At 43.8% G+C, this 13,281-nt stretch overlaps 1 protein-coding gene across 3 annotated transcripts in view; it reads right to left on the bottom strand.

Moving 5' to 3' along the window:
* Positions 1–13,281, bottom strand: part of LOC137865669 (uncharacterized) — a 171,823-nt gene that overhangs the window by 77,796 nt on the left and 80,746 nt on the right. The gene's annotated exons all lie outside the window — the stretch shown is intronic.

A 13,281-nucleotide genomic window follows, 5' to 3' on the forward strand; every position in this document is an offset into this window, starting at 1 on the left:
TGTAGCTGGGTTCTTTAAAGTATTGTGCCTTTAAACGTGCCCTGCATCCCAAACGGGGAAAGGACTAACTGCAGCGTATGCTCATTTACCTGTGCTAGTCCAACACAGCTAGGTAACACCAGGAGCAAAAACGTGGCAACCTGGGTTTAACAGCCAGAGCATGCAGAGTCCTTCAAAGTGTGTACTCTGGTTATTAGCACGTTAAACACCACTCAGCAGAGTGCACCTCTGTGGTTGTTAGTATTTATGCTGATTAGATTAAGGTAGCACTGATATTTTTGCACGTGCTACAAGTGCACCTTCATTTTCTTGGGTGGAGTGTGCATACGCAGGGCAAGGTGTGAATAGTTACCCAGGGTTTGTCCCCAGGTGCAGGTGGGACTAGCTGCCTGATCCCCAAGGTGCAGAAGGAAGGAGCTGAGCAGCTCCATGGTGGGGCACCATACAGCAGCTCACCTCCTAATGCCGTGGAATGGACCTCGGCATTGGGCAAAAGCCAAATCGTACCCGAAATTTGTAATTTGCCACACTTTTGGATACATGCGCTTTTCTTAACACAATAAAAGGAAGTGGGCATGGTAAAGTAAGTGTATGATTAACTACAGAGGAGATGTGGGCTCACTACTTGGTTTTTCCTGACCAAGCTCTATCACCAGCTCTGACATCCTATTGAAATTATTTCCCCTCCTTCTGGTTTTGTTTCTCTTCTCAGTTTTTCTGTTCCATTCATTTATGCTGTAGTTTCTCTTGACATGTTTTGCACAGTACATAGCAACAGAGTCCAGACTTACTCTGGGATTTTGGGCACAATTGCAGTAGAAGTTAGCAGTAATTCAAATGTGATACTCTTGTTCCTTGGCATACACACACTTACTGACAATTGAAAAATGCAAGTAAAAAGAGCTTTTTTTTTTTTTTTTTTTTTTTTTCCTGAAGACCTGTGCACCTAAAGAGAAGAGCAGGCGATGAGGTGCCTGTGTTCTGTACCAGCTCTGGAGTTCAGGACTCCTGCTGACAACCTGTACCATTGCTCATGGCAAAGCCAACTCACTCCTGTGCTTCTGTCTGCCAGCACAAACAGCAGATCTGAGTCTTCCAAAATTTGTCAACGTTGCAAAGGCGCTCAGACTTAAACACTTTTTGTCCAGCATCCACAAGAGCTCTATAAGCTAAGCTCAGAAGTGACTTTACGTGACAGCAGTGAAAGAGAGAAAGGCTAGTCCTGGACTATTAGTCACTGGCTTGCTGCTATCAGATTTCACTAACAAGAGGTGGCACTGGCACCTTGTTGTTCTGAAGCTACTGGAAAGTCATTAGCTTCGGTTCCAAAGCCAAAACCTCCTGCGTTCCCTTTTAACAGCAGCCAAGAGACCGTGATTAAAAAAGATGTATAATTAAAAAAGATTTAACAGGAAACTGAAGACAACCTCTAATCAATCTAATCCTGAGCTTTATGCCACGGAGAAAATAAACCAGAAAGGCTTTATCCTTGGTATGCTCTGAACAGTGTGCCATTAAATCTGGTCCCAGTAAGTGTCACAAAAAAGCAGGTGAGGAAAAGAAGGTAAAACAAAAGCAATTGGCTGAGCTCCTGAAGGTAGGGAACAGTTTTCTCGTTGTATCTTCAGCTTCCAGGAGAGAGGGAGTGTCCTGGGCTTTATCCTGCTGGAGGCACTCTGCCTGGGGAGGGAGCGTCCTCATGAAAGGCTCAGCTCCTGGGAGGGCCCGTTTGCCTGTCAGGGAGGCATCAGGGTTAGCTCTGGGGAACAGGATCAGCCTGCATCATCCTAGGGAGGCTCCTCATCCGGCCCTCAGAGAGAGGGAGGGATTGGCCTTCTGCCCCGGTACCTCCCCAGCCCCTGGACACTCTGCGTGCAGCCACCCAGCCGTCAGGACGCAAGGACGGGCCAGGCTTCAAGGAGAAGGAGCAGACACAGGCAGAACGGACAGACATAAGGACAGAATTTAGTTACAAATCAGTAGTTACTCCCCTGACCTAAATGCTTGAAAGAAACCACGTGGAACTGATAGGCTCAGATGCTGTGAGTTAAGTTTGTGGCGCTGGGACCACGGAGCATGCATGGGCCTGTCCATGACATCAGGCCGGCACTTGGGGTATATCCCTGTTTCTTGATGCTGTTACTTGCTAAAAACAACAACAACGGCAATCAATCTTGGCTCTCTCAATAGGTTTAAAGATTCTTTTCTAGATCCATCTGAAAGTGATCAGCATTTTCAGCAGCGAGTATATGAGGATCACTCTTCAGGCTGCAGAGGAGTTGCAGCAGGGCTTGGTTCCCACCATGTGCACACACCAGCATTACTGGTCTCAACTCTGAACGAGGCCTGCAGGCACTACTGGAGTACAAATAATGAATGCCAAGAATGATGGAGTAGTTTTGAGGGAGCACATCATTACAAGAGCTAGATATTAGCATGGACTGAACCCATGCCCCCGGAGGATATGGAAATTTATCTTAAACGAGACATAAACAGTCATGCAGTTGCAGTCAGGGTCATCTGTCTTACCATTTTTCAAAGCCTACGATGGCTCAGCGAGCAATGGGGCAGCCATGGCCCTTCCAAGATTCCTCAAAAGAATTTTGGAAGAAGCAAAGGGACTGATGCTGAGCAGCCCAGCAGCACATCCACTCCCTTTCACGACCCACAAAGCTCTGTAAGAAGAAGGCAGCCACCGTCACAGCAGCTCACAGCTCAGACAAGTCACCCTGGCTCCAGCAGAGCAGGTTCCTCACTGAAGCAAACATTATATGGCAGGTTGCAGGTACCCACATGAGGCTGCACTGCTTTGGCATGCTGGTGGCATTGCAGCCTGCTGGCTGGCAGAACTTTAGGAACTCGGTTAGGGTTACCAGCCAGTCAGCCTTCTGTTAACCTTCAGCGTGCAACACGTGCCTAGGACATTACTGCTGGATTTGCCTTGTCCTCTTGCTGAGATGTATCACCGAGCAGGGAGCGGCTTCTGGGATAGACAGGGACTGACGCTGAAAATAATTTGAAAGGAAGAGAGGGCGAAAATATACTGTTGTGATGTTTCTGAGTAAATAAATATAGCAGTGATGGAAGCTCCTCTGGCAGAGACATTGGCAGAGCCTCCGCAAATTAGTTTAGCACTAGAGAATTGACATGGAATGGAAACAAGGCATTCAAAGCGAGGACATGCTTTGACTAAGCACAAAGCTGACGTTATTCAAGAAGAAGTGGAGTTGGCTCCAGAGTAGCTAATTCACGTCTCCTTATCTTCCTTTGGCAGGGGCTAGCTGCTTCAAGACCACTTGATGTGTGCCTGCAGCTTTCTCCCCGTCCCCTCACCGTGTGCCTTGCAGGAAACAAAACCTGGTTCTGTTGGAAGGGACCCCAGCTCCCCATGGGTTGCAGCCTGCTGGGCATCTGTGTGGCACCCCAGCATTCAGACAGGGACGGCAATATTTGCACTGGCTCCACAATCAACTGTGACAAAACATTTGCTGGAATGCAAATGCCAGTTATAAGTTTTGGTTTTGTCACATTCCTGTGTTAGCACAAGGCCCAGCAAACACAGATACACTGCCATAAAAACACTTTGCAAGTAGAACATCATTCGCTTAGCAAAACTCAACCGATGACAAATTTCACTGCCTGTAACACTTTCTGTTGGCATAAGCCTGTTATAAATTTCAGGGGAGATAATCAAAACAAAAGGCTTGATATCTGCAAAGTGTAACATATTTTCTTATTCTCTGGTAGTTAATTTAATTTTCTCTGCCACTCACTTAGCAGAGCTAGTATTACACGGACAGAGATACTAGAACATCGTGCTGGACCTTTCTGTCATAAAGCAAGTCCTGGCCTATACTGATATTTAAAAAAAAAGTTGGCCCTGTTTACTGTGCCTTGTAGCTTGTCTACAAGGTTAAGGACACCTTAGGTTAACCTTGTCTGCTAGGTTAAGGACAGGCTTAGGCCAAGCTGGGAATCAGGCTGGGTTAACCTTGCAACTCAGCGGATATTCCAGGTCTGGGCTGTATCGCCATCAAAAGCTGACCTCTGAGCTCTGCAGTGTGAACGCTGGTGACCGACACAAGGGCGGTGATAACTTTAAGCTCAGTCCTAATTAATTGTCTGTATAGACCAAAACTGCTACTGCTACCCTGTTCCTTCATCGGTCTGAGGACACCTTCTGCCCGTTCACCAGGGCTACTGTCCTCTCCTATTTTCCTAAACCTAAGCACTCCTTCAGGCTTCTGATTTCAGCCACGCTGTCACATCATGGGCAACCTTTGCATGTCTTCCTGCGGCTCTGTTCCCGACGCAGGGGCCGACCCTGCCCGAAGTGGTGCAGCTGGGTTTTCCCAGGGCCGCAGAAAGCAGAGGAGGACTCCTGCCAGGACACCTCCTCTCTGCTTCCTGTTTACATGGCCCGGCAGCACGCCAAGTCTGTGTGGTGCTTTTTGTCTACACGTCCAGCGAAGGTTTAGGAGCAGGTGGAAGGGAGGCTGACTCAGTTCTGTTAGTTTATGCCAAGCGGACTACATGTCGATGTGAATTCACCCTGTGTGCTGGCCTCAGCTTTACAGTTTGGTGGTTTCCAGTGAATTTCCAAAAACCTCTCAGAAAACACTTCTGCGTTATTCCCAGCTCTAAGATCCTCACTTTTCCCCCTCTATTATCACCTTCTATTTTGTAATATCTCCAAAGAGGGAGCTTCTTCTACTATCCTTGTCAAGTAACAAACCAAGTACATCTCCAGGGTTGAATAGCACTGCATGTGTATAATCACCTGGGACATGATCCTCAGCATTTCAAGTAGAGTGAAGTGGCGTTCCCTTTGAGTCATGACTTAGAGAACTGACGGATTCTGCTACAAAGGCAGCATCCATGAATGACTCCTCAGTGGAAAAACCGGGCTGCCAACTTATTGCTAGCATCTGTTACAGCAATGGCAGTGACATTTTAAAATACTAAACCCAGTTGGTAAGTTACTATTTTAGAGCAGATGTATAAATTCAGCACACTTTCATCAAAACCAGAGCATGCATCCAGCAAATTGGAACTTGATGTCGGCAGTAAACATTTGTACAGTGAACACAAACATGCAACATGAGAGAGTTGTGTGTCATGCCTTCGGTAACCAGCACCGGGGAGGCTTGGGGCAAGAAAATGTTTCATACTGGCTTTCTTGACCAAAGAGACAAGTTCTTCCCTAAAAAAAAAAAAAAAAAAAAAAAAAAAAAAAAAAAAAAAACGTGCAATTCAGAGACAGGGGCCTTGCCATATGTGATATCAGTTAGGAAGAATCATTCATGATAGTGAAAGAACAGAACTGCTTATGAGGGATGTGTTTGCTCAGCCTTACAAGCTTTGAAATGTATGGGCTGGTGAATGGAAGTGAGCATGAAACCTCTTCAGCCCTACGTTAACCTCACGGCTGCAGTTCTTAGTGCCAGGAGTGCTAAGAAGAACATTCCTGCTCAGCTGCAGCACTCCAAGGGACAGAAGCAGCTTGGGCAAAGGACAGCAACAAATGTAGAAGCCTTGGTGTAAAACAGTTAAAAGTACTTGACTCATGTCTTTTCAGGAATTGAAGGACTAGCTGTGAAAAGCTGTGTTGACTTCCAGGGAACCAGGCTGTAAACACCACAGCAGAGCTGAGGACAGTGTAATGCATCTGACGGGTACAAATCTTCACATGGCCAGCATCAGGAGAGGTGCTTGTCAGAAAGGCATCTGCAGCTGTTCCCTTTTCAGGCTGTTTACTCTGCAGGAGGATTTGCCATCTGTGCAGAAAAACAATGCACACCCCAGAAATCAGTGCCTGTCAGATGAAGCCCAGTCTCGTGGCTGAAGCACAGGACGAGCAGTCAGGAGATTTGGATTCTATTTATTGCTCTCCGAGTGACTCCCAGAGCAAATAAGGGGAAATTACTTTGCTGTGTCTTGTTTTCTTTCCTCCAACGTACTACTTTACCTAATTAGTGGTACGAACACCAATTGTTTGTGTGTATAAAGTGCTTTTTGTTCTTTGGATTGCAATGCTAAAGCAGAACTGAACAGGATGTATTTCCACAGAATGTTTAAGGCTTCAGGAATAGCAGGTCAACCTTTCCACAGCAGCAGAGCAAAGGGGCTGTAGAGCATATCATAAAAGACTCAAAACCAGTCCAGGAGTCACTGTGCTCAACTCTCTTTCATACTTAGAATTGTAAATAAGTGATCTATTAGAGATCATGGCAAAGAGAACATTAGAAATATTTGACAAAAGAGAGAGAAAGAGCATTTATTCAGAAGAATGACCACAAACATGGGAGATTTTTTTTTCCATTTTGTTCCTGTCATTGGCAATTAATGGTGAAGAAAAGTCAAGGCATTCCTTTATAGAATACATTTTCATCTTTAGAATAAATTTTTTAGAGCTTTTCTGAATCAGAAAACTAGGGCTGTGCAGGGCTCAGCCAGACCTCCTGCACCGCACAGCACATTTCGGTGAGAAGCACCAAGGTGGGAACGTGCCATGCACGGTCGCACCATGCCTTGGGAGCACAGGGACTTCACAAACTGTCCCAGCAGAGTCACATGAAATTGAGCTCTGGTTTGCTGAAATGTTTCGTGAGCTTCTTGGACTGCCCTTGCTCTGGGATTAGCCCTGGGCCTCTATCAAAATTGTGAGGCAGATGACGTATGGCTCTTCACTGAGAATTCTTCTTTAAAGCCTAAACAACATGAAATAGTTATGAATCAGGTTCCAAATAAATGTACGGTAATAATAATCCATAGCTTGAATGCATTTATGGAGAAAGACTGAGTAAGTAAGACAAATGCTGTCGTCAGTTCCACTCCTCTATCTTGGTTGGATGTATGCTGTTTTGTTCCTCTATGGCACTTAAGGAAAAAAATACTTTGTTCCACTGAAATTAATGTTGTTGCCACAGTACTGTATTATTGTAATTCATATTTGCTGCCTCCCACTGAATAACTGGATGATCAGTCCTCCTCTTTTACTACCTCAGAGTGGATCACGGTATATATAAGGAAAACAATCTAGCCATTTTTGTGTTTCCTTTTAATTCCTCTGTTGTTATTGAGTCCTAAATGATCTTGTTTTTGTTTTTACTGCTCTGTAATGAGTCACTAGCTTATTTAACTTAATTTTATTGTAATTGTTATCTTTTCATTCTTGTTTTTTTCCACTCAGTTACTCATAAGACCACAAGATATAAACAGGACACTGTTGCTTGGACAACTTCTGAGGGTAATTTTTTCACTGTTGCCCAAATTTAAAGCAAGTTACTGAATGGTCCTCACTTCCTAGGAACTTTCACTTCAGCCCATATATATTTTCCCATGTCATGTTTCTGTTGATCCTTACATCTTCCAACTAAAAGATCTGCCTGTCTTGTTTGGATGTTTTCTGGAAGCTTTCTTCAGCTTTCCTTTCATGGTTGATGTAAATTTTTCCATGGAAATTTTAGTGATAGAAAATCAAGTTTAATTTTTTATATATATATATATTTTTAGCAGCAAATAAATTTTGCAAAAACACAGTATTTCAATGGAATATTTGTGAGAAATAGTTATCCAGAGAAATGTTACGTCTTCTTTTGCCATCTCTCCCATTTCCTGCATTGACTTTTTCTTGCTAGACTTCTTCTCTTCAACCTGGTTTCCTAAGGGAAGTGGATTTTTGTGGTTGTGCCACGCTTGCATAGATTACATACACGTGTCTCTGTTTATCCGTCAGTCTTTTATAACTTTGAAGCAAATGGCAATTTACCACTAAATCTGATATAAAGACAGAGGTCTAAATTATGTTAAGATTTTATGTTTCATTGTAGTAGTCAGATAAAGATTTTATTAAAGCATCTATGAAGGGAAAAGCTGCAGCTGAAGTGACTTTGCATTCACGGAAAGCAGATGAGTGGGAACAGCAAACACCCACCTATGGGAAAATCTTCCCATGGGGTTCACACCCGGGAGAACACACACAGCCAGACAGAAGGGCACAGAAAACCAAGATTCATTACGTTTTCTGCTTTTTGTATTTTATTTCCTACGAGGCTAGAAATCCTAGCAAACTGTAAGACAGACTGACTGTAAGTGTGCAACATGTTTGATTAGAAATGGTTTGTATTTTGGAGCAAGTAAGTTCTTTAATGGCTTTGTTTCAGGTGACTTGCAGCTTTAAAACTCTTACGTGTATGCAGGGGACTAGGAGACTTAAAAGACTTTCAAAAAATACATCTCGTTTGCATATCTATCTGCAGTTTTTATATGAAATGAAGTTTATGGAGTATTCTGTAGCAGTGTGAACCACAGAATTTCAACAGCCTCTGCAAATAATCTCCATTAGACCATAAATTCTTGATAGAGATGCCACAGAAAAGCCACAGCTATTAGCCACTGCCCTGCAGCACTGAACAGATATGTTCAAGGCCTGGGTATGCCAGGCCTTGGGAAGGGGAACCTTGGAGTGGCCATGGCAAGTGGTGGTGAATTTTAGGCTCAGGCTTTGATAAACTCCAGGTGCTGTGGAAGAGCCTTTAGAGATTAAAAATACAGTGATCTTCTCTGAGTCAGCAACAGGCCGGCCTACCTCCTCGCAGAAGGAGGTACCAGGACGTCTGAAATGCCACCCACAGGACAAGAGGTCAAATTGAACTTCTGACCAGCGTGATCATTGAAAAATCTGTGGCTGCTTTTGCAAGAGTTAACACCAGCTAACTGAAGTCAGATTCCAGCTTGGGTAATTCCATTCTGCCTCTCTAAAATTCCCCTTTTATTTCAAACAGATGCAATATTTTTTCACTTCCTCCATTAAGGACTGCCAAGTAGCTTTGTACGTTTTGTTGAGTACTTGCTGTGTTTTACCCCAAATGCAGCTACAATGCCCAGTGAATGACCCAGCAAGAACTTTGGTACCCTCAGTGATATTTGTGGAGAAAATTTTATTCTCTTTATTTGAATGCAGAACTGCTATCATATCATACAGTGCTATGGTCTGTAGCAAGCAGCCAACAAATTCTAGCAGTAAGAAGATTTTGTCCCATGGACAGATCAATTATGAAGAAGAAGGCCTAACCTTTAGTTTTATCTCTACTAGTTATCTTCCCAAGCAACTTCAGCATGTTCATTCACCTTCTAGGAAGGTCAAAACCAGCTCAATTTTACTTTGGAATAAGTTGGCTTGGACCTTTAATATCCGTGCCTCGATACCCACTAGGAAGAGTGGAGCAGCAATGCTCATCCAGCAGAGCATTAATATTCACTATAATTAATGCTTTTTGGTCATCTTCAAAAGGAAATGTATTTCCCATTTCTTTTAACACATAGAAATTGATGGATGAACAAATCAATCAATTTATACCATGCTCAGTGCTAGACAGCTCTTAGTGCTTGGTGGCAATAAAGGACAACATAAAAGTAAAGCCAGCAATCTTAATTAAAAGCATGCTCAGTGAGACACAACTGTGGCTTGGTCCTAACGAGTGTGCAATAGAGATAATGTAAAAGCAATTACTTTAGCAGAGGCAATTTACTGAAAAATTGTTTTTACTGAGCACTAACTTGTTCAGTCCATGGGCTTGCTGCCAAGCAAGAGCCAATTAGTGCCACTGGCTATGGGGACACGGAGATGTGGCTACCTGCCTGCTGAGACGCACCCCACATCATTTCACGGACACCTCGTGGTTCCTTGGGGTCTGTGTGAATGCCACTTCTAACTCACACAGACTCAGCAATATGCTCAGCAATATGCACTGGTACAGCATCTTTCATCCTGGGTGACACCCCAGCACAGTACTAACTTAGTAAACTAATCTACAGTCTGCATTTCTTTTTTCAACCGTGATGTGTGACATGCCTACGCTAGACTTTAGGGTGAGATGTACTGGTGTAAATCTTGCATTGCTGCATTAATTTCTGAATTTCCATCAGTTTAACTGAGACATGTGTCTGGCTTTCCGATCAGAATGCACTTCTTACAGGACTGAAGTTCAGTTGACCCCCCAGTTTGCCAGTGACCTGGAGAGGCAACCGACAAAACGCAAATGAAAGGAGCATTCAGGTTCCCTTACGGAGGACTGTGATGAACTAGCAGTGACATAAAAATCAAAAGATAACCTCTGGGCTTTTTCTGCCATTCATAGGATTTCTGAAGTCAAGTAACACTCACTAAATTTTCATTAAAAAAAAAAAAAAAGTAAATGTGTAGCCTTTTGGTTGCAATTCAAGTTCTAATAAAACTGTTTATTGAACTCCTTGACCCCTTCCTGGAATCTGCCTGAGCTTCCCAGAACTTGGTGTCATGTGGCTCTCGGTCATTAATAACCAAGTATGACACAGCACTTTAGACGCACAGCAGCCTTTTCTGCCTTCCAGCAGGCGCCAGGACAGCGCGGAGAGCACAAACAGCTCAGCCCCGGCTGCGGGAGCCAGCCCCAGTGCAGCGTGGCCGTGATGCAGCGGCGAGCAGAAAGGGCAGGGGCAGGAAGTGATTCATCCGAGTACTGTACAACGTGCGGGACATGATCAAAAAGATCCCAGCGTCCGGGCAGTACAGCGCTGGGCAAACGGCTCTGGGCTCCATCCCGGATTGATCTCCCCCTGTGTTTACAGGGACGGGCTCCTCCAGCGGCCAGCTGCGCATTAAAGGCAGCGGCTGGTGCTAAAGAGGGTCAGTGAATCCAAAGACCTCTGGATACATGGCTGATCTGTTCTGTCCACCCACTCATTTACGTTTATAGAGCCCTTCTGGCTTCTGCCTGGAAATCTTTGGCTTTCAAACTGGAGATCTCTCCAGCGGTTCTCCAGCTTTTGGCCTGCATTAGTGTTCGCAGAATCTGTTCAGCTGTTTCCCTGCCAGTTCCCAACCCCTTGCAGCCCCCCCGGCCCACCCCAGCCCCATGGCTACTTAATCATCTCTTCTTGTGACAGCCGGGCTGTGGTTAAGAAATTTTGAGTGTCAGTTTCCAAAGGGCAGAGCTGTTGTGTCTGCTGTGGCAAGATACATTCCAGGTATGATCTGCCTCCCCACTCACATGCCGAAAAGAAGAAAAGGCAGGAATATTCCTGTACGCAGGAGCTGATCACGTTCCAGTGTGAGATGCTGCACTGGAGCTACAGGGAATGAATAAGGCTCATTGTGAATTGATTCAGAAGTCGAATCTGTGCCAAATTTGGATTTAGTTACACACATGCACCTCCTATAAACCAAAAAGTTGTATGGATCCATGGGGGAAAATGAGGTTACTTTCTATCAAGTTCCTTGTGTTGTCATTCACTGTGATTTTACTGGAGCGGCTCAGAAGTTGCTGCAGGAACTTCAGTGGGGAAGGAATAGGGAGGAGGGAAAATTGGAATATCAAACTACGTGGAAAATAATACATTAAATCAAATTATGGTTTTACTTTCCTTCCTGTTTGTGCCCTAAGCTTCCTGTACTTATTTCTCCCTGTCTCTTTCCATTGTATCTGCAACACATGTTTGCAAACACCACTTCTTGGCATGCTCAGTTCAGTTAAAGTTCATTTGTTAAGAAAAGAGAGATGGCCCTGAACCCCTGGAACAAAATCTCCAGCACCTCAGTCCGCCACTCCAAGCGTCAGGCAAGCCTTGACCCACCTTCTCAAATACAAACACAGCACAGATATGTCATTTTAAACAAAAACAAGCATATGGAAAGAAAAAAACAAAAAACAAAAAACATTTGCCTCCAACCCCAGTCCTCCCTCTGGGCAGAGAATGAGAGAACGAAGTGCTTGCAGCAGTGTTGCTTTATGCAAGGCTGGGAGGTGTTCAGAAAGTACGGTGAGGGGACTGCTGTTGACACTACTATAGAAAAAATCCAGCATTCAGAGAAGGAAAATGCTCTAGACCACGAGATTTGCAGTATACCCAACAAGTTAAAGGCTCACTGCCTAGTCATCTACTCTAGGCTGTTAACTGGTCATTTACTCTGCACAGCTAACGGGTGTTAGCTAACACATTCCACATCCTGGTCTAGACAAAGCCTAGAAGCAAGGAAAGCAAACAAATTACACATGGAGTAAAGACTGTACCAGAGAGAAAAAACGAAGAGAGACACTGTGAGAAAAGAGGCACAGACAAAGAGGAAGACAATGAAATGGAAAAAAAAAAAAAAAAAAAAAAAAAACTATCTTCGTAATGAGCAGGACCAGCTGAGCTTTCGAGGGGTGCTCTTCTTCCTAATCCATAACACATGCTCCTTAACTCCAGTTATGTGTTTGTTTATTTGTTGTGTGTTTTTGTAAAATGAATCACCCTCAGAAAAAAAAGCATGGATTTAAATTACAGAGGGCAAAAATCTCATTGTACGTCAGCTACTTTGGCAAACTCCATAGGTAGTTCAAGAGGAAAAGCTACTTGGGAATTTTCCGATGAAGTGTTTCTCTGATTTTCTTTAAAGGAAAACGATACTATGTTGAACCTGCAACTTCATGGGAACAAGCACTGGAGATGTCCTATTTTGTATAAATATTAAATATGTATTGAACTTAGTCTCCAACATCCCACAGAAGCACTCTGACCGTTGGGACTCAAAATGATCTCTTTATTTAGGTCCAGTGCTTTGCTCAATTTTTAATCAAAACAGAACAGCACAACAGGAGCGCCCTAAAGCAAGCACTGGGCTGGTGATTAATACCTTCACATTAGACTTGGGGCATGAGTTCCACTTCTGGGTTTGACTTATGAAATCTCTCACAACCCAACTAATTGTCCTAGCTACTGGGCTAGTAATTACTTTCGGTTAACGCTTGCATGTTCCTCATTACAATTTGGGGAAGGTGAACATTTTAACCCAGTGTAGAGAAGAAAATGCTTCAAGAGCTTGAAAATTTTAACTGGTCTGAAAGACTGCTTCATAGTTAGTGACTTGTTTTGCATGTTCATGTTTTTCAGGTTTGAAGACGGGTATATGCTACATGTTTGTAGACTCAGTATGTGGATTACATGGCCAGGTATTTGGGGATGGTGTGGTTTGACATGTGTACTTCTTGCAGTGTGGGTTATGTGCTTCGTGTTCCTTTGTACATGGATGGTTTAAGTGCATCTTGCACATGTGATATCATCTTGACATAAAGTCATATTTAGTTAACCATAATTTAGATTGAATAGATGGGCTGGGCTTCTTCCTTTGGCTCCTTATTTTTCTTGGGCTCTTATGACTTTGACACACAGAACTTGGCAGTAAGAATTGAAGACACATGATCAATTGGCAGGACTGACAGCTTTGTTAGATAGTCACTTTTGGCATCTCCTAATAAA

The sequence above is a fragment of the Anas acuta genome, chromosome 16 (assembly GCF_963932015.1).
Source record: "Anas acuta chromosome 16, bAnaAcu1.1, whole genome shotgun sequence".
Classification (NCBI taxonomy): Eukaryota; Metazoa; Chordata; class Aves; order Anseriformes; family Anatidae; genus Anas; species Anas acuta.